This window comes from Lontra canadensis, unplaced genomic scaffold, assembly GCF_010015895.1.
Source record: "Lontra canadensis isolate GAN:19392208 unplaced genomic scaffold, GSC_riverotter_1.0 scaffold2, whole genome shotgun sequence".
Classification (NCBI taxonomy): Eukaryota; Metazoa; Chordata; class Mammalia; order Carnivora; family Mustelidae; genus Lontra; species Lontra canadensis.
The window spans coordinates 31,114,692-31,133,326 of NW_022630996.1; the positions used below are offsets into that span (position 1 = coordinate 31,114,692).

An 18,635-nucleotide genomic window follows, 5' to 3' on the forward strand; every position below is an offset into this window, starting at 1 on the left:
TTGGTTTTTCTTATTCTGCCATCTAAAGGTTGTTATTAACACATTTAATTGGTGATTTTCCCACTACACACATTTAACAAATACAGTTACTTTGACTCTTTTCCTACGAAATTATAAAACCAATTGAGAATATTAGGAATTTGAGGAGGTGACACTTAAAATCTTAAAAAAAAAAGGCCCCTTTAAGAACGATTAGAAAACTGTCCTTTTCTATTTAATTAGAATTCTGTAAGATTTTGACTATATGTTTTATTTTGAAACCTAGGCATTATATGAGCAGTATTCTTCATCACACAGACTTATTTGAAAACATCAAAGTTATTTTCTAAGCACAGTATTTTGACGATATTTTGAATTTCTTTGCACCCCATTGCTTCTCATAGTTCATACTTATACAAAATTATTTCTACAAAGCCAGCTGATTTTATATTGATCTATTTTAAAATAGGAATGAGCTACGCACTGAGGTTTTGAAACACCTAAGTAAAAGGAATTATCTCTGGGGGATGGATGTGTGGGGAAGTGAAGCAGAAATTATGCTGGTAAAACTACTGAATTCTGAACATTTATTTTATTTCTAAATATAACCATATATAAAAAGAAAGAGGAGGAGAAATACTTCCTAACTCATTTGAGAAGGCAGTAATTAATTGATTTCAAACCTAGACAAAGACCCTAAGTGGAGAGAAATCTACAGACCAATATTCCTACAAACAAAATCCTTACCAAAATATTAGCAGATTGAATCCAACAGTATATTTTTAAAAGATTAATATATCATAACCAAGTGGGGGCTATTTCAGAAATGCAGCATTGTTTAACTTTCAAATGTCAATCAATGTAAATTACCATACTAACATAATGAAGGAGCAAAACCAAGTATCTAAATTGATGCAGAAAAAGCATTTGACAAAATTGAACATCCATAATAAAAATTCTGAGAAAACTAGGAATATAAGGGAACTTCATTATTCTGAGAAACATTACCTATGAAATACTACAGTAACTACACGGTTAATCACAATGCTTTCCTTAATCATAAAGAATATCATAACAATAAAGCATCATATTGAGATAGGAAATAAAGCATGGATAACTGATCTCACACTTTTTCAGTGTTGTGCTGGAGGTCCTAGATAGTATAACACTACAAGAAAAAAAAAAACTAAAAGGCATACAGATTAATAAGTAAAAAAGCAAAAGTTTTTTTTATCGTGTTGTGTTAGTCACTATAAAATACATCATTAGTTTTTGATACAGTGTTCCAAGATTCATTGTTTATGTACAACACCCAGTGCTCCACAACATGATTATACGTATATAAAATATTAAGGTATGTATGAAAACACTACTGGAACTAATATGAAAGTTTAATAAGGTTGAAGATTATAAGGCCAGTATTCAAAAAAATCAGTTGTGCCTGTACACTGGGAATGAGCAACTGGAGTTTAGAATTTTAAAATATTGTTTACAATAACATCGAAACCATGAAATACTCAGGGCTAAACTTAGTAAAATATGCACAAAATTACTCTCTGGAAACTACAAAACATTGCTGAAGTAAATTAAAGAGGACCTAAGTAAATAGAAAAATATTCAAGGTCCTTGGAAACTCACTATTGTTAAGATGTCAGTCATCTATAATTTAATTCACAGACTCAGTGAAATACCAGTCACTCTGGTTGTATTTATGATTAGCATTGGCTGTTTTCCTGAAAGGGTTATCTATGATATATCTAGCACTTTTTATTTATAAGTAATTGCTGCAACACAAATTTCTGTTAATGTGTAATACACATACACACATATACACTTATTAGTGTATTAAATCCAAGTAAGATGTGAGCTGAAAAGAATGCAGGTTTTTGTTTTAAGTTAATCATACATGCTGTATTTCAGTGCAACTTTAAAACTTGGGAACCTTACAGCAACACAGTTTATTTGACCATGCAGATAAAGGAAATGAATTAGACCAGCACACCACAATAGGAGATCTTGGAAAAGCCTGGGCTTAAATCCTTATTTACATTTTTGTTATCTTTTGAAGTTTATCTAGTGTCTTTAATCTTCTAATTTCTCATCTATGAAATGGATTAATCACTCCTTTGACATCATGCTTTGCCCAGATTTAATGAGATAAGGTACATAAAACATTTTAAATAATGCCTTACTTTTAGTAAGCAGTAAATAGTTGGTGGCTTTTTTTATTGATAATGACCATAATCTATTAAAGGCAGTAAATACTATATACTAAATTATATACTACAGAAAATAAGCAGTATTTGCTGCAATTAATTTATAAAAACTACAGTATGATAGATTAAAGCACATAACTTTCTCACATGAATTTGGTAATGAATGATCATTTCTTTCCTATTCAAGATAGCCTCAAGATGGCCTCAAGTTTATCAGAAGTGTAACACACATCATAAAACAGATTTGTTAATTATAATACTTCATAACAATTTAGATTTGTAAATAATAATAGATTTGCTTTTTTAAAAAACTATTTCAAGGCCTATAAAATGGATGCAAACATGTTGTAAATATTCCTTTGACATTACAATTCATTTCTATTGCCCCCAAATTGAACATATACAAAATTAAATTATATGTCTGTATCAGTATATAGAAGTACTAATAGGCTGGCCGTACTTAACAAACATTTAATACTGAATTTGCTTTCTTCTTAGAATTAATGGGGTGCCTGGGTGGCTCAGCGGGTTAAGGCCTCTGCCTTCGTTCAGGTCATGATCCCAGGGTCCTGGGATCGATCCCCACATCGGGCTCTCTGCTCAGTGGGGAGCCTGCTTCCCCCCCTCTCTCTGCCTGTCTCTCTGCCTACTTGTGATCTCTGTCAAATAAATAAATAAAATCTTAAAAAAAAAAGAATTAATGGGTAGCCCTTTGTTTTTGCTTTGTTGTTGTTGTTGCTGTTGTTCTTGGCAGTTTTGTTTTGTTTTCTTTTAGATGTAGAAAGAAGGAGTAAGAAAGTCTAGTATCCAATAAATATTGTAGTCTCAAGTTAGAGTTAAAGTAAACACATCTACAGTGAGAGTCTCCAAAAAGGGAAAAGATAACCTAAGAGGTAGTGATGCAAGGAATTGGAGATGGGAGGATTAGGGGAAATATTTCTAGTAGTCCAGGCTGACAGGTGGTTATTGATTAGGAGACCCATTCATGAGAAATGTCTGAATACTGAACAATCTTTGGCCAATCTCCATGAGGGATATGAAAATTGCAGTAGTTAAGACCTGTATATTTAGAAATGTGGGATTCACCAAAGTAAGGTGGACTCTACAAGGCTCAACAAGTCTACAAGTTGACAAGTATGTGGGAGGGTGTGGGTTTGTGTAGGAATGGAGAGAAGAGTGGTTCTCAGAAAAGTGACCAAAGCTGAAGCTACAGTGCTGTGGATTAGAGCTCTTCAGTTCAAAGGGCTTTAATTAGGAGAGCACTGAGAAAATCAACCTTGGGGTGCCTGGTCCAGATCAAGTTGAAGGCAAAAGAGGCTTGCGAGTATATTCATTTTCTATGATGCATAACAAATCGCCACAAGCTTATATTTTGAAACAAGTCCTATTTATTGTCTTACAGTTCTGTGGGCCAGGAATCATGATTGACTTAGTTGGATCCTCTGTTCAAGACCTCTCAAATAATCAAAATGTTCTCTAGGCTGTGGTATTATCTGGAGGCTCGACTGGGAAATAATCCATTTCCAAGCTCCTTCAGGTTATTGGCAGAATTCACTTTTCTGTGACTGTAAAACTGAGGCCTTTGGCTTTTCACTGGATATCAACTGTTTGCCCCAATTGGGTCATAGAGATTACTTTCAGTTCCCTAATATGTGGCCCTCTCTGTTGGCATTTTTTTTTTTTTAAGATTTCATTTATTTGACAGAAAGAGCATAAGCATGGGGAACAGCAGGCAGAGGAAGAAGGAGGCTCTCCACTAAGCAGGGAACCCCATGTGGGAGTTGATCCCAGGACCCTGGGATAATGAGCTAAGCTGGAGGCAGATGCTTAACCGACTGAGCCCCCAGGTACCCCTGTTGGCAGTTTATAGTAAGGCTGTTTGCTACTGTCGAGACCAACAGGAGAATTCCTCACAATCCAGCATGCTAAGACAGAGTCTCATATACATAGTGTAATGTGATCCAAGAAGTGACATCCCATCACTGTTTCCACATTGCCTACATTAGAAACAAGTCACAGGTTCCACCTGCACTCAAGGGCAGGGAGGCTGCTCAGTGAGTGGAGATTATGGATGTCATCTCAGAATTCCTCCTAGCACATGGAATAAGCTCAGTGATGTTCCTAGGAGTAAGAAGCCCAAGTCTTAATATGTGACTTAATAGTTTGGGTCCCACTAAATGGGTTATTAGAAATGATAGGTACTTCAAAACTCAGATGGGACTGGTACAAGTCTAAGGCAGAATCATTTCTACAACTGGTGTCATCTCTGAAAACAGTTGAAAGAAGCTTGGGGGAACTGAGGCCAGGAAAAATAATAGGATATGGAAGGATTATGGGGATGGGTAAACATGATTTTTTCAGTGGATACCAATTTTTATCAGCTTGGTATCAGACCAAATCAAGGCCACCACGAATAAGGGCTTTTAAATCCTCTCACCTTCACTGCCACAGTCTATTTGACACTTTGCTGACAGCTGTCACACCATCTCACCCTTCACTGGAAATTCATCAAAATAATTACCATGTCATTAACATTTACTTAAAAAGTGGAAATTCAAAATATTCTCAAAGTAGATCAGATGGACACAAGGCCATAGACTATCCAGGCAGGTGATGGTATCTTTCTCTGCCTTGATATTTGTGAAAACCTTTGAATGAATTGCAAACATTATAACTTTGAATTAGGTAACATCTTAAGATGAGAAGTGTGTAGTGGAAAGGTGAGAACCGAATACTGGATACAGTGTGCCTTACTTGTAGTTAAATTTAACTCTATATAACAGACCATCCATTTGGCTTTCTCCTACTCCTAAAAAAAACCCAGAACACCTGTCTTTCAGCCCTGTCATCCTCAGAGCACAACTTTTAAAGGCAACTGAAGTTTCCATGTCAATTTCTTTGGCTACCAAGTTTCTGATGCCAGCCATAACTCCCGAATCCTAGAAAGGATGAAGGGAGAAGGTAGGGGAAAGGGTATCCTCTTAGTCCCCTCTTAAAGATCCTTTGTGGAAGTTCCACCCATTAACTTCTATTTTTATATCACTGGCCAACCTTATAACAAGGGAGGCTTGGAAATTCCATCTTTACTAGTTGCCATAGGAGGAAAATCAGGATTATTGTAATAATAAAAAAAAAAAGTTGGTTATGCAAGTAGCAATCTCTCCTACACACAACAAACTATGATCTTGTAGTAGTGTCTAAACTGGGGAAAGGATTATCCATCTGTTGATCTGTCTGTCTGTCCATCCATCCATCCATTATTTCACAATTCTATATTTTAAAGGTTGAGTTAAAATATCTGTATTTTAAAGGTTGAGTTAAAATGAAATAGTGCAATTTATATATTTAGGGTAACTACTTTGTAAGTGTTTTTAATAAGAGACAATATTAGTGGGACACCTGGGTGGCTCAGTTGGTTAAGCATCTGCCTTCGGCTCAGGTCATGATCCCAGGGTCCTGGGGTCGAGTCCTACATTGGGCTCCTTGCAGAGCGGGGAGCCAGCTTCTCCCTCTGCTTCCATTCCCCCTGCTTGTGCATAAACAAATGACTATCAAATAAATAAATAAATAAATAAATAAATAAATAAATAAAATCTTTTTTAAAACGATGATATTAGCCTTTTGTTGTATATGGAGACAGTATCTCAAGACTAATGATAACTATTTATTTTATTGGGTGGCAGTTAGAGATGATGGATTTCTCTTTGCAGGGAGTATGTCATCTTTGTTAGGTACTTTCCTAACACCTTATTTTCAGTGTGTTTTGCAGTTATATATTGGCTCTTCCTACCAGTACATAGAGCCAGTGACGTTGGACTATGGAGAGTTTGGATAGGAACTTCTGTGCATCTTCGCTTGTGTTTAATTCCCAGGTCCTACCACTTCCTCATGGACTCTGAGCAATGATTTCTTCAAATGCAAATAGCTGATGACTTACAATATTGAAAGACATTTTTTTTAAAGATTTTATTTATTTATTTGACAGAGATCACAAGTAGGCACAGAAGTGGGCAGAGAGAGAGAGAGAGAGAGAATGGAGGAAACAGGCTCCCTATAGAGCAGAGAGCCCAATGTGGGGCTTGATCCCAGGACCCTGGGATCATGACCCGAGCTGAAGGCAGAGTCTTTAACCCACTGAGCCACCCAGGTGCCCCTGAAAGGCATTTTTTATAACAATACTTTAACAGAGATTAACATACAATGACATGTAAATTAGGCATGGTATTTTAACAGCAAAACATTTTGGCCTCCAAAATTATTAAATAGAAAACTTTTGTGTGTATACTGTACAAGGACAACAGCATGCTTTTTTTTTTTTTTTTAATCAGTTTCCTTCCAAATAATATTCACAAGGAACTCTATCTTACTCTTTTGAAGTAATTTCATAAGAATTATCTCTGTGGTCAGTTTTAGTGAAAATTCCGAACCATCAAATGGCACTTTAAACCAACAAAATATTTTGTGATAGTTCTATTGGAGTTTAGTTCCAAGTATCCAGTGAGATAAATAGGCCATTTCTTTAGAGTAATACCATTTTCGTATAAAGTTAATACTTTTTTAGGCTCTTCTGTGTTTGTGGTTATGTTGGTACAGATGCCATAATCTGTGTACTTCAAGTATGATGACTCAATCCATTTTGATTCAATCCCTATCTGCTCTTGCCCCGATGGGTTTCTATTTTGGCTGTAATCACAAAATACTTGTGAAATATTTAGCTAAAATCAAGATACACGTAGTCTAGAACACTGGTCTGATTTATAGTCTAGAAACCTTGTCACAAAGAAATTGAAGTTGATTTGGCATAACTAGTTGGCAGCAAACTTGTACTTGCTTCTCGTTGATTTCATTTCCCCAAGAGCTCACTGACCATCTGCATAAAAACCTTCAATCAAGTTTCAACCTTTAAACCTTTTTGGATGCCTACTTGTTTTCTGATCTCCCTCAGGCTTTACTGCTATCTATTCGACATCTTCCCTTGCATGGTTCCTCCAGTGTTTGAAATGTAATAACATATAAAATGGAACTCATCTCAGTGCCATATCTGCCTTCTGTCTAATTACCTATGATACTACCTCTTAACTACTGACCCAGTGACCCTCCTAGTCTCCCCAAATTAAATCCTTAGAGTATAGTCTTTGTCCCCTACTTCTAATCACCTTTCTAATGCATGTTTTTATCTGTCCCTTTTCTTTCAACCCATGGTCATTATCTCAATGCATGTGTAATATTCTCTTACATGATGATTATGGTCAACTTCTTACTGCTCTTTTACCCTCTCATCAACACTGTACATGCCTGCCAGATTAATTTTCCCGAAGCACAGCTTATGTCATTCACTGCTTAGCAATCTGCATGGGTCCCCATTAACTAATGAATAAGATCCAGACTGTTCAGCTTGGCACTCAGGCACTAGTCTGGACACAGCCTTCCTTGCCAATCTCATTGCTTATAGGGTCTCTGTGTCTCCATGTGCTCCTCTACCCTTCTTCCCCCCACCCCCATCCCTGATCATTTAGCCAGGGACAGTGCAAATGTTGATGGTTTTTGCTGTTCCCAATTTTGAAAACCAAGTTCTGCTTTCTCCAAATGATCCTGACATCTATATTTACCTTACTAAGGCACACAACCTTTTGAAATTCACAGCTCTATTAGTGTTAGCTTTCAGAGACAGTGACCTTCCCTTAGTGAACCTTTGCTGTACGCACAGTATATGTCCTCTGGGCTAGACATCATTCATGTTTTCCTTAGGTTCTGCATCCTTGATTGAAAAGCATCATTCTTAATGGTCTAACTAGGCTGTCTGTGTCTTCTTTTTACAATTCTGTCACTTCAGTGTGTCTTGTCTATAACCGTTGGCCTCATGAAGTACTTACACTGCTTTTTTCTATCATGTATTGCTGTTCCCTCTTGGCCCTTTCCCTCCCTGTCCATAAAAAAATTTAAGAATTTTTTCAACCTTTCAGATTGTATTTATTTTATTGAGATGATGTTTACATCACTTTATTTAAAGTGAACAATTTGTGACATTTTGTACATTTATAATGCTGTGTAGCCATTACCTCTATCTAGTTCCAAAACATTCTCATCACCCCAAAAGGAAACCCTAAACCCATTAAGCACTTATTCCCTGTTTCTCCCTCTCTCTGTAGCCCCTGACGGTGATTAACCTACTTTCTGTCTCCATGGCATTACCCATTCTAGATATTTCATATAAATGAAACCAAACAATATTTGACCTTTTGTGTCTGGCTTCTTTCACTTAAAAGAGTTTCTCTTTTGAGGTTCACCCGTATTCACTTATAAGTACTTGATTCCTTTTTTTTTTTTTAAGTTTTATTTATTTATTTGATAGACAGAGATCACAAGTAGGCAGAGAGGCAGGCAGAGAAAGAGGGGAAAGCAGGTTCCCTGCTGAGCAGAGAGCCCGATATGGGGCTCGATCCTAGGACCCTGGGATCATGACCTGAGCAGAAGGCAGAGGCTTTAACGCACTGAGCCACCCAGGCGCCCGACTTGATTCCTTTTTATAGCTGAACAATATTTCATAATATGTATAAATCATCTTTTGGTTATCTGTTCATCCACTGACGGATTTGGGGTGGTTTCCACTTTACGCTATTGTGAATAGAGCTACTAATGCATATTTCTGAATAAGTATTTGTTTGAATACATACCTATTTTCCATTCTTTAGTATACATACCTAGGAGTATAATTGCTGGGTCACAAGGTAATTCTATGTTTAAATTTTGAGGAACCACCAAACACTTACTTTCTCTGTTTTAATCAGTATGTGTTCAGTCCTGAGAACCTTCTTGCAAAGCCTTAATAATATCCAAGAGATCACATTTACCCTTCTGTATCAGAACGTATGCTCTGATTCACAGGCAGTTAAGGATCTAAATAGTAGACTTAATTTCCCTTTCCCTTAATTTTCCTGGAGCCTTACTAAACTCTATCCTCCACTGCAGTTCTTTTTTTTTCTGTTTTACATCTGTTGTTCTCTTTTGTATCTGATTTTATCTGGGTTTACAACGTCTTCATCCAGTGGACAAGGCTGCCAAATACTTCCTTCTTTGTCTCCTTGAGATTGTGTCCTGTCCCTGCCAGGATCCAATTATTCTAAAATTAGTCATCATCCAGAAAAACAAATTCTAGTCTGTTTCTCTTTTTTAGCTAGCTATTCATTTGTATGTGATCTTTCCTTTTTCAAAGGCAAGTACTTTAGAGAAAAGGAAGGAAAAAACTTACTGCTGTGTATTCCAGGGTTTTACAAGTCTATTTCACAAGGGAAATTGTTTTATATTTTTACAAATGTGTCTTTCTCCCACGGCCAGTCATCAGAAGTTGCGGTATCTGTAGTCTCCTATATTGGGGATACTTGTCCCAGGTAGGAAACCTAGCACCTGGTTGAGAAAATGGTCCACAAGCATCCATCACCAGCACATGACCTCCTACTTGCTGGAGTCTCTATAGCTCTTGTGTCACTGCTACTGCTGTTATTCTGGAAGCCCTGATTTAACCTTCTGTCATAAGAAACTGATTCCTGTCAAATAGTTCCAGAGGCTCGGAAGTTCTTTCATTTTTTCCCCTTTGCTAGGAAATTCTCCACATCAAACTCACATCAAACTGGTTTGATTTGTGCAACATCCATAGGGCATCTTCCTCTCTGGATTATTTTCGTATTCTCTTTGGAATCCTCTATCTTTTCTAATAACTCAAATGGAAGAGAGGCCTTCCATAAGCCCTTTCATTTATTTATTCAGTTAATATTTGTCAAGGCTCTACAGAGTCCATGTTTTCATAGTTTTACAGCCCAGTAAGTGGATTTGGACCCAGAAAAATTAATAATTATCTATTACATAATATTTACATATGAATACATATGTATCAACATGCAATGGAGAAAAGCAGCACAGGGTAAGGAAAACCGAGCGAGAGACCGGAGGATGCTATGAAGGCCATGGAAAACTTTCCTAAGAAGGTGACATTTGAAACCAGTTAGGGGCTTAATGCAATAGTCCTGGTAAAACATGATGGTGTCTCAGACTAGAGTGGTTGGGTAGATGTGATTTTCCTCTGCTGTGTTCTCTTAAAGCTGGGATATCACTCATTATTAAAGTCCACAAAACTCCTGCCCTTCTTGAGAAGTAGACAATTCAGTACATATAAGGTGTCTTTGGTTTTCATTCTTCTTTGTCACAAATGGAACTTGTAGTCTTATGTTATTCCTATGTTTTCTCATAAAAACTGTTACTTTTACGTGCTTAACCAGTTAATCTCAGGCTTGAATGTGATAAGTATCATCAGTAGGGACTGTTTAAAATGGAGATTCAAAACGCCTGGATGGCACAGGCAGTTAACTGTCCAACTCTTGGTTTTGGCTCAGGGTGGTGAGATCAAGCCCCCATCGGGCTCCATGCTTAGTGTGGAGTCTGCTTGAGTTTCTCTCTCCCACTCCTTCTACCCCTCCTCCCCGGATTGTGTATGCTCTCTCTCTCAAATAAAGAAATAAATCTTAAAAAAATAAAATGAAGATTCAAACAATGGGTGATTCCTATGCTTATGTCTTGGACTGCATTTTGGGAAATGCTGCTCTTAGCCAATCCATTTTAATAACAAAATCAATAAAAATAACTAATGGTTATCAAGCAGTGTCTGTCTTCTGATCATCATAACTCTAAAATAAGGTATTGTTAATATCAGGTTAAGTTCTGTATACAGCTGTATACAAGTTCACACAACTTATCACAGGCAGAGCTGGTATTCAAGCCTATGCTGTCCTACTTCTTAAACAGTGCTAGTTCCTTTGTACCATATTGCTAAATTAATAAATTATCATATTACTAGCAACTAACAAAGAGATTACTAAGTGATTACAAGTGGCATTTAACATATCTAATAGACTATCTTGCCTTCCATAGGAATAAGTGATATTTTAATTTTCTGCTTCTAGCAGTTTTCACACTGGTTCGAATTGCTGAGTTATAATGCTTCCTAGAAAGAGTTATTTAAACCCCTAGCAATACTCTAGACCAAAAAATAAAATAAAATAAAATAAAAACTTAAATCACCAACAAGGTTTGACCCTGCTTTAATAAGACTTCAGCTCCTAGAATCAAATGCAACTGCTCTAATGAACAATCCACAGATGTGAATCTGAGAAACTATATTCAGCAGAGCCCATTTTTTTTTTAAAGATTTTGTTTATTTATTTGACAGACAGAGATCACAGGTAGGCAGAGAGGCAGCCAAAGAGAGAGGAAGGGAAGCAGGCTCCCTGATGAGCAGAGAGCCCGATGCGGGGCTCGATCCCAGGACCCTGGGATCATGACCTGAGCCGAAGGCAGAGGCTTTAACCCACTGAGCCACCCAGGCGCCCCAGAGCCCATTTTTAATAACTGAATAAAAAAATAACTGCAAGAGCAATATAACAACAGTGAAGAAAATGTGGAGGCTCCATCAATATGATGGATTGAACTAGTATGAAATTTCCCCCCACGATAAGCACTTAATATATTTTTTTAAGATTTTATTTATTTATTTGACAGAGATCACAAGTAGGTGGAGAGGCAGAGAGAGAGAGAGAGAGAGAGGAGGAAGCAGGCTCCCTGTGGAGCAGAGAGCCCGATGCAGGACTCGATCCCAGGACTCTAATATCACGACCTGAGCCGAAGGCAGAGGCTTAACCCACTGAGCCACCCAGGCACCCAGCACTTAATAATTTCTGACCTTGAAGGGGGAAAAAAAATGTGAGAAGACATGAAAATTGCAGGGGTGAACTCAAGATGTGAAGCTGTCACAGTCTGGAGGATGATCAGGTCCTCACGTCACAGGGTGGGAGACGTGGCATGGTGTGAACTGAGGGACTAGTGACACTCCAAATAAGGCCTGTGCCCTGAAAGGCCTCGACCCTCATTGAAGGGCCAACCAGGAAATTTATCCAGGGTGGAAGGAAACAGCAACTAACTCAGCTGTGTTGACCTTGGGCACAAAACAATAATAAAAAAAAAAGGGACTCCCATGAGAAAAAGAGCCTCGGCTCTTAGTCTATAGTCTAAACATCACCTCAGAATAAAAAATTAAAAAAACTACGTGATGAAAACATCCACCATGAAGGTGGGCCATTCAGCAGGTAAAACAAACATGACAACTAGCATACAAAAAAACAAAACACAAAACCTTAAAGTACAAGAATGATCTCAAAGAGACTAACATAATGTGTACTTACAATGATGAAAGAGATGAAAAACAGGGATATGCCCCAAGGGAAAAAGAGGCCATTATGAAAAAAAGTAGACAGGTTTTAAAACAAAACCTTTAAGGGATGCCTGGGTGGCTCAGTTGGTTAAGCAGCTGCCTTCTGCTTAGGTCATGATCCCAGCGTCCTGGGATCGAGTCCCACATCAGGCTCCTTGCTCGGCAGGGAGCCTGCTTCTCCCTCTGCCTCTGTCTGCCTGTGCTCGCTCTCTCTCCCTCTGTCTCTGACAAATAAATAAATAAAATCTTTAAAAAAAAAAAAAAAAAACAAAAAAAAAAACCTTTAAGAAGTGAAAAATACAGCAGCTTGAAATTAAAAATTAATGGACAGGTTAAACAGGCAAATTAGAGCCAAAAAAAAAAAAATCAGTAAACTGAGAACTAAGTGTAGAGAGATGAAGGATTGCAAAATAACAAGGCTAAAGTGTATGAATAACAGAATAAAAGAAAGGGAAAAAATTCATGTGATACCACCTTAACCTTCTTTTACTTTGATTTTGTTTTAAATAGCTATTTAAACTTTTTATAAAGGAAACATTCACTTTAAAAAATCTAATTCCAGGGGTGCCTGGGTGGTTCAGTTGTCTGCCTTTGGCTCAGGTCATGATCTTGGGGTCCTGGGATTGAGCCCTGCATCCAAATTCTACATATGAATGAAATCATATGGTATTTGTTTTTCTCTCACTGACTTCTCTCACTGCACAGTATACCCCTTAGATCCATCCATGTTGTTCCAAATAGCAATATTCCATTCTTTTTATGGCTGAGTAATACTTTTTGGAGCTATATCTATCTATCTATCTATCTATCTATCTATCTATCTATCACATCTTCTTTGTCCTTTCATCTTTTGATGGACCCATGGGTTGCTTCCATAATTAGGGTATTATAAATAATGCTGCAGTAAACATAGGGGTGCACATATCTTTTCAAAGGAGTGTCTTTGTATCATTTGGGTAAATACTCTGTGGAATTACTGGATCATATGGTAATTCTGTTTTTAATTTTTTGAGGAACCTCCATACTGTTTTCCACAGTGTCTGCCCCAGCTTGCATTCCCACCAACAGTGCACAAGGGTTCCTTTTTCCTCTACATCCTTGCCAGTACTTGTTGTTTCTTGTGTTTTTTATTTGAGCTATTCTAAGTATGAGGTGATACCTCACTGTGGTTTTGATTTGTGTTTCTCTGATGTTAAGCATCTTCATGTGTCTGTTGGCCATTTATGGGTCTTCTTTGTAAAAACATCTGTATATGTCTTCTGCCCATTTTTTAATTGGATTATCTATTGTTTTGGTATTGAGTTGTATAGATTCTTTATATATTTTAGATACTAACCATTTATCATATATCATTTGGAAATATCTTCTTCCATTCAGTAGGTTTTCTTTTAGTTTTGTTGATTGTTTCTTTCACTGTGCAGAAGCTTTTTATTTTTATGTAGTTCCTATAGTTTAATTTTGCTTTGTTTTCCCTTGCCTTAGGAGATACACTTAGAAAGATGTTGTTATAGACAATGTCAGAGAAATTACTTCCTGTGTTCTCTTCTAGGATTTTTATGGTTTCAGGTCTCATAGTTAGGTCCTTAATCCATTTTGAGTTTATTTTTGTGAATGGTGTGACAAAGTAGTCCAGTTTCATTCTTTGGCATGAAGCTGTTCCCTCTTCCTAACACCATTGTTGAAAAGACTGACTTTTTTCCACTGCATATTCTTGCCTCCTTTACCAGATTAATTGACTATATAATCATGAGTTTATTTCTGGATTTCCTGTTCTGTTACATTGATCTGTGTGTCTATTTTTGTGCCAGTACTGTACTGTTTCAATTACTACAGCCTTGTAATATAACTTGAAATTCAGAATTGTGATACCTCCAGTTTTGGTTTTCTCTTCCGAGATTGTTTTGGCTATTCAAGATCTTTTGTGGTTTCATACAAATTTTAGGATTGTTCTAGCTCTGTGAAAAATGCTGTTGGCATTTTTTAAAAAAGATTTTATTTATTTATTTGACAGAGAGATCATAAGTAGGCAGAGAGGCAAGTAGAGAGGGGGAAGCAGGCTCCTCGCTGAGCAGAGAGCCCGATGCGGGGCTGGATCCCAGGACTCTGGGACCACTACCTGAGCCGAAGGCAGAGGCCTTAACCCACTGAGCCACCCAGGTGCCCCTGCTGTTGGCATTTTGATAGGAATTGCATTAAATCTGTAGACTGCTTTGGTAGTATAGACATTTTAACAATATTCTCCCATGAGTATAGACATGTCTTTCCATTTTTTTGTGTGATCTTCAATTTCTTTCACCAATGTCTCATAGTTTAAAAAGTACAGGTCTTTTAGCCTTTTGGTTATTTGTAGGTATTTTATTCTTTTTGGTCCAGTTGTAAATGGGATTGTTTTCTTAATTTCTCTTTCTGCTACTTCATTATTAGTGTATAGAAGTGCTACAGACTTCTGTAGATTAATTTTGTACTCTGCAACTTTACTGAATTCATTTATCAGTTCTAATAGTTTTTGAATGGAGTTTTTAGAGTTTTCTGTATATAGTATCATATCTGCAAATAGTTACACTTTTACTTCTTCCTTACCAGTTTGGATGCCTTTTACTTATTTACTCATTTATTTATTTTCCATCTGACTTACACTACTATGACTAGGATTTTCTATACTATGTTGAATAAAACTGGTGAGAGTGGACCTCTTGTGCCTGACTTTAGGTGAAAAACTGTTTTTCCCTCATTGAGGATGATATTAGCTGTGGGTTTTTCGTAGATAACCTTTATTATGTTGAGGTATTCCATTTATACCTACTTTCTTGAGGTTTTTTATTATGAATGGATGGTATACTTTGTCAAATGCTTTTTCTGCATCTGTTGAAATGATCATATGATTCTTGTCCTTTCTGTTATTGATGTGATCTATCACCCTGATTTGTGATTATTGAACTGCCCTTGCATCCCAGGAATGAATCGCACTTGACCATGATGAATGACTTTTTTAATGTATTGTTGGATTCAGTTTTCTAGTATTTTGTTGAGGTTTTTTGCATCTCTGTTCACCAGAGAAACTGGCCTGTAGTTCCCTTTTTTTTGTGGAGTTTTTATCTGGTTTTGGTATCAGTTTAATGCTGGCCTCATAGAATGGAATCTACAAGGTTTCCTTCATCTTCTAATTTCTGGAAAACTTTGAGAAGAACAGATATTAACTCTTCCTTAAATGTTTGCTAGAATTCACCTGTGAAGCTCTCTGATTCTGGACTTTGTTTTGTTGGGAGTTTTTTGATTACTAGTTCAATTTTACTGCTGGTAATTGGTCTGTTCAAGTTTTCTATTTCTCCCTACTTCAGTTTTGGGATGTTATATGTTTCTAGGAATTTATCCATTTTATTCTAGGTTATCCAATTTGTTGGCATATAATTTTTCACAATATTCTCTTAAAACTGTTTATATTTCTGTGGTGTTGGGCGCTATTTCTCCTCTTTCGTTTGTGATTTTGAGTCCCCCCCCTTTCTTTTTCATGAGTCTGGCTAAATGTTTCTCATTTTTGTTGATGTTTACAAAGAACTGATTCCTGATTTCATTGATTTCTATTATTTTTTTATTTCTGGGGTGCCTGGATGGCTCAGTCATTAAGTGTCTGCTTTTGGCTCAGGTCAGGATCCCAGGGTCCTGGGATTGAGCCCTGCATCAGGCTCTCTGCTCCGGGGGGGGGGGGGGGGGGGGGGGGAGCCTGCTTCCCACGCATCCCCCACCCCGCCCCCGTCCCTGCCTCTCTGCCTACTTGTGATCTCTCTGTCAAATAAATAAATAAAATATTCAAAAACAAATTTAAAAATTAAAAAAATAAATTATTTCTAAGCTAATCTTTATTATTTCCTTCCTTCTGTTGGTTTGAGGTTTTGTTTGTTCTTTTTCTAGCTCCTTTAAGTGTAAGGTTAGGTTGTGAGATTTTTCCTGCTTCTGAAGTAAGCTGATATTGCTCTAAAATTCCCTCTTAGAACCTCTTTTCCTGCATCCCAGAGATTTTGTACCATTGTGTTTCATTTTCATTTTCCTCCATGTAGTTTTTTATTTCTTCTTTGATTTCTTGGTTGACCTATTCATTGTTTAGTAGTACTTTATTTTACCTACATGCGTTTGTGCTCTTTTCCAGGTTTTTTCTTGTGGTTTATTTCTAGTTCCATAGCGTTGGGGTCAAAAAAGATACATGACATGACTTTAGTCTTCCTGAATCTATTGAGACTTGTTTTGTGGCCTAATATGTGATTTCTGGAGATGTTCCATGTGCACTTGAAAAGAATGTGTGTTCTGCTCTTTCAGGTTGGAATATTTCTCAATCTATCTGTTAAGTCCCTCTTGTCCAGTGTGTCATTCAAAGTCATTGTTTCCTTGCTGATTTTCTGTTTGTATGCTCTGTCCATTCATGTAAATGGGTATTAACGTCCCTTACTTACTTTATTATTTTCAGTTCCTTTATGTATGTTATTAACTATTTTATGCATAGAGGTACTCTTACATCGGATGAATATTTATAATTCTTATATCTTCTTGTAGAATTTTCCCCTTTATTATTATATAGTGTCCTTTTTTCTCTCTCCTGTCTTTGCTCTAAAGATTATTTTGTCCAATATTGAGTATTGCTATCATGGCTTTCTTTTCACATCCATTTACATGATAAATGTTTCTCCATCCCCACACTTTCAGTCTGCATGTGTCTTTAGGTCTGAAATGAGTTTCTGATAGACCACATATACATGTATTATTATTTTTTTTTATCCATTCCATCATCTTGTGTCTTTTGATTGGAGTATTAGTCTATTTACATTCAAAATAATTATTGATAAGTATGTATTAACCATCATTTTGTTATTTGTTTTGTGGCTGTTTTGTAGTTCTTCTCTGATCCTGTCTTCTCTTGCTCTCTTTCATGGTTTCTTGACTTTCTTTAGTGATGTACTTGGATTCCTTTCTCCTTGTTTTTTTATATATATTTAGTACTGGTTTTTGATTTGTGGTTACCGTTAAGTATTATATATAACATCTTCCACATATAGTGCATATTGTGTTGATGGTTGGTTAAGTTTGAGCCCATCCTTTACTCCTCTTTTTTTTTTTTTCTATCTCTTTATTAAGGGTCTCCCTGAGAGGCTCCACTCTTTTCTCAAGTCCAGTATCTTTATGATCATTACTTTAAAATATCCATGAGGCATATTGTTTGTCTGCATTTTGTTTAGCTCTCATGCTGAAATTTTGTCCTCTTCTTTCATTTGGGGCATATACTTGTGTCTCCTCATTTTGTTTAACTCTTTGTGTCTGTTTCTGTGTGTTAGGAAAGTCAGCTACATCTCCTGCTCTTATAAGTAATAGCGTTATGAAGAAGAGGTCCTGTAGTGCCCTGCCATGCAGTGTCCCCTGTGCTCCAGAACCTGACTCTTCAGGGGTGTCTCCTGTGTATGTAGTGTGCATCTTGCTAATGTAGCTGATTTGTATTTGCCTTCAGTTCGGTCATCTGCAATAGCTCTCTTTGCCTTTTGTGGACAGGGTTTGGTCTCTGTGTTGTTAGTGGACCAGTCTGGGGTTGCCTTGATCTTAAGTTGAATCAGAGCAGTAGTTTGCCAGAGTTGCAATGCTCCAAACTGTAAAATGATCTGCATGTGGTCTTCCCTAGAAGTTTTTGTTAGTGGGTAGGGCCTGCAATCAGACCAGATGCCTGCCCCCCATCTACTGCTGATGCTGCGGTTGAACTGGTATGTGTACCCTTTCCCTGGAGCAGAAGTCCTTGGAGGGCTGACCATTGTCCAGACTGCTTACACACTGCAGTGGATTTGGATGGATTCCCACCCAGGGAGAAGGAAGGGGCAGGTCTGCACAATACAAGGGCAGGGTACACTGTTAGCACACTAGCTAAAGATTTTTCTGCAGTGGTTCCCGCAGGTCATAATGTATCTAAATTGGAGTGAGAGAGGGAAATGGTGCCCACCAACTCTTGTTCTTAGAGAAGTCTCCCCAAGATACCTGTACCACCAGCACATGGTCTGAGATGAATAAACACATGTCCCTACTGTGTACCCCAGACTTTCTTCTCCTCCGCCTCCGCCTCCTCCTCCTCCGCCTCCTCCTCCTCCTCCTCCTCTTCCTCCGCCGCCTCCGCCTCCGCCTCCGCCTCCTCCGCCTCCGCCTCCGCCTCCTCC

At 37.5% G+C, this 18,635-nt stretch overlaps 1 protein-coding gene across 2 annotated transcripts in view; it reads left to right on the plus strand.

The window, feature by feature from the left end:
• IMMP2L (inner mitochondrial membrane peptidase subunit 2) overlaps positions 1-18,635 on the plus strand; it is an 859,460-nt gene that overhangs the window by 818,275 nt on the left and 22,550 nt on the right. The window lies entirely within an intron of this gene.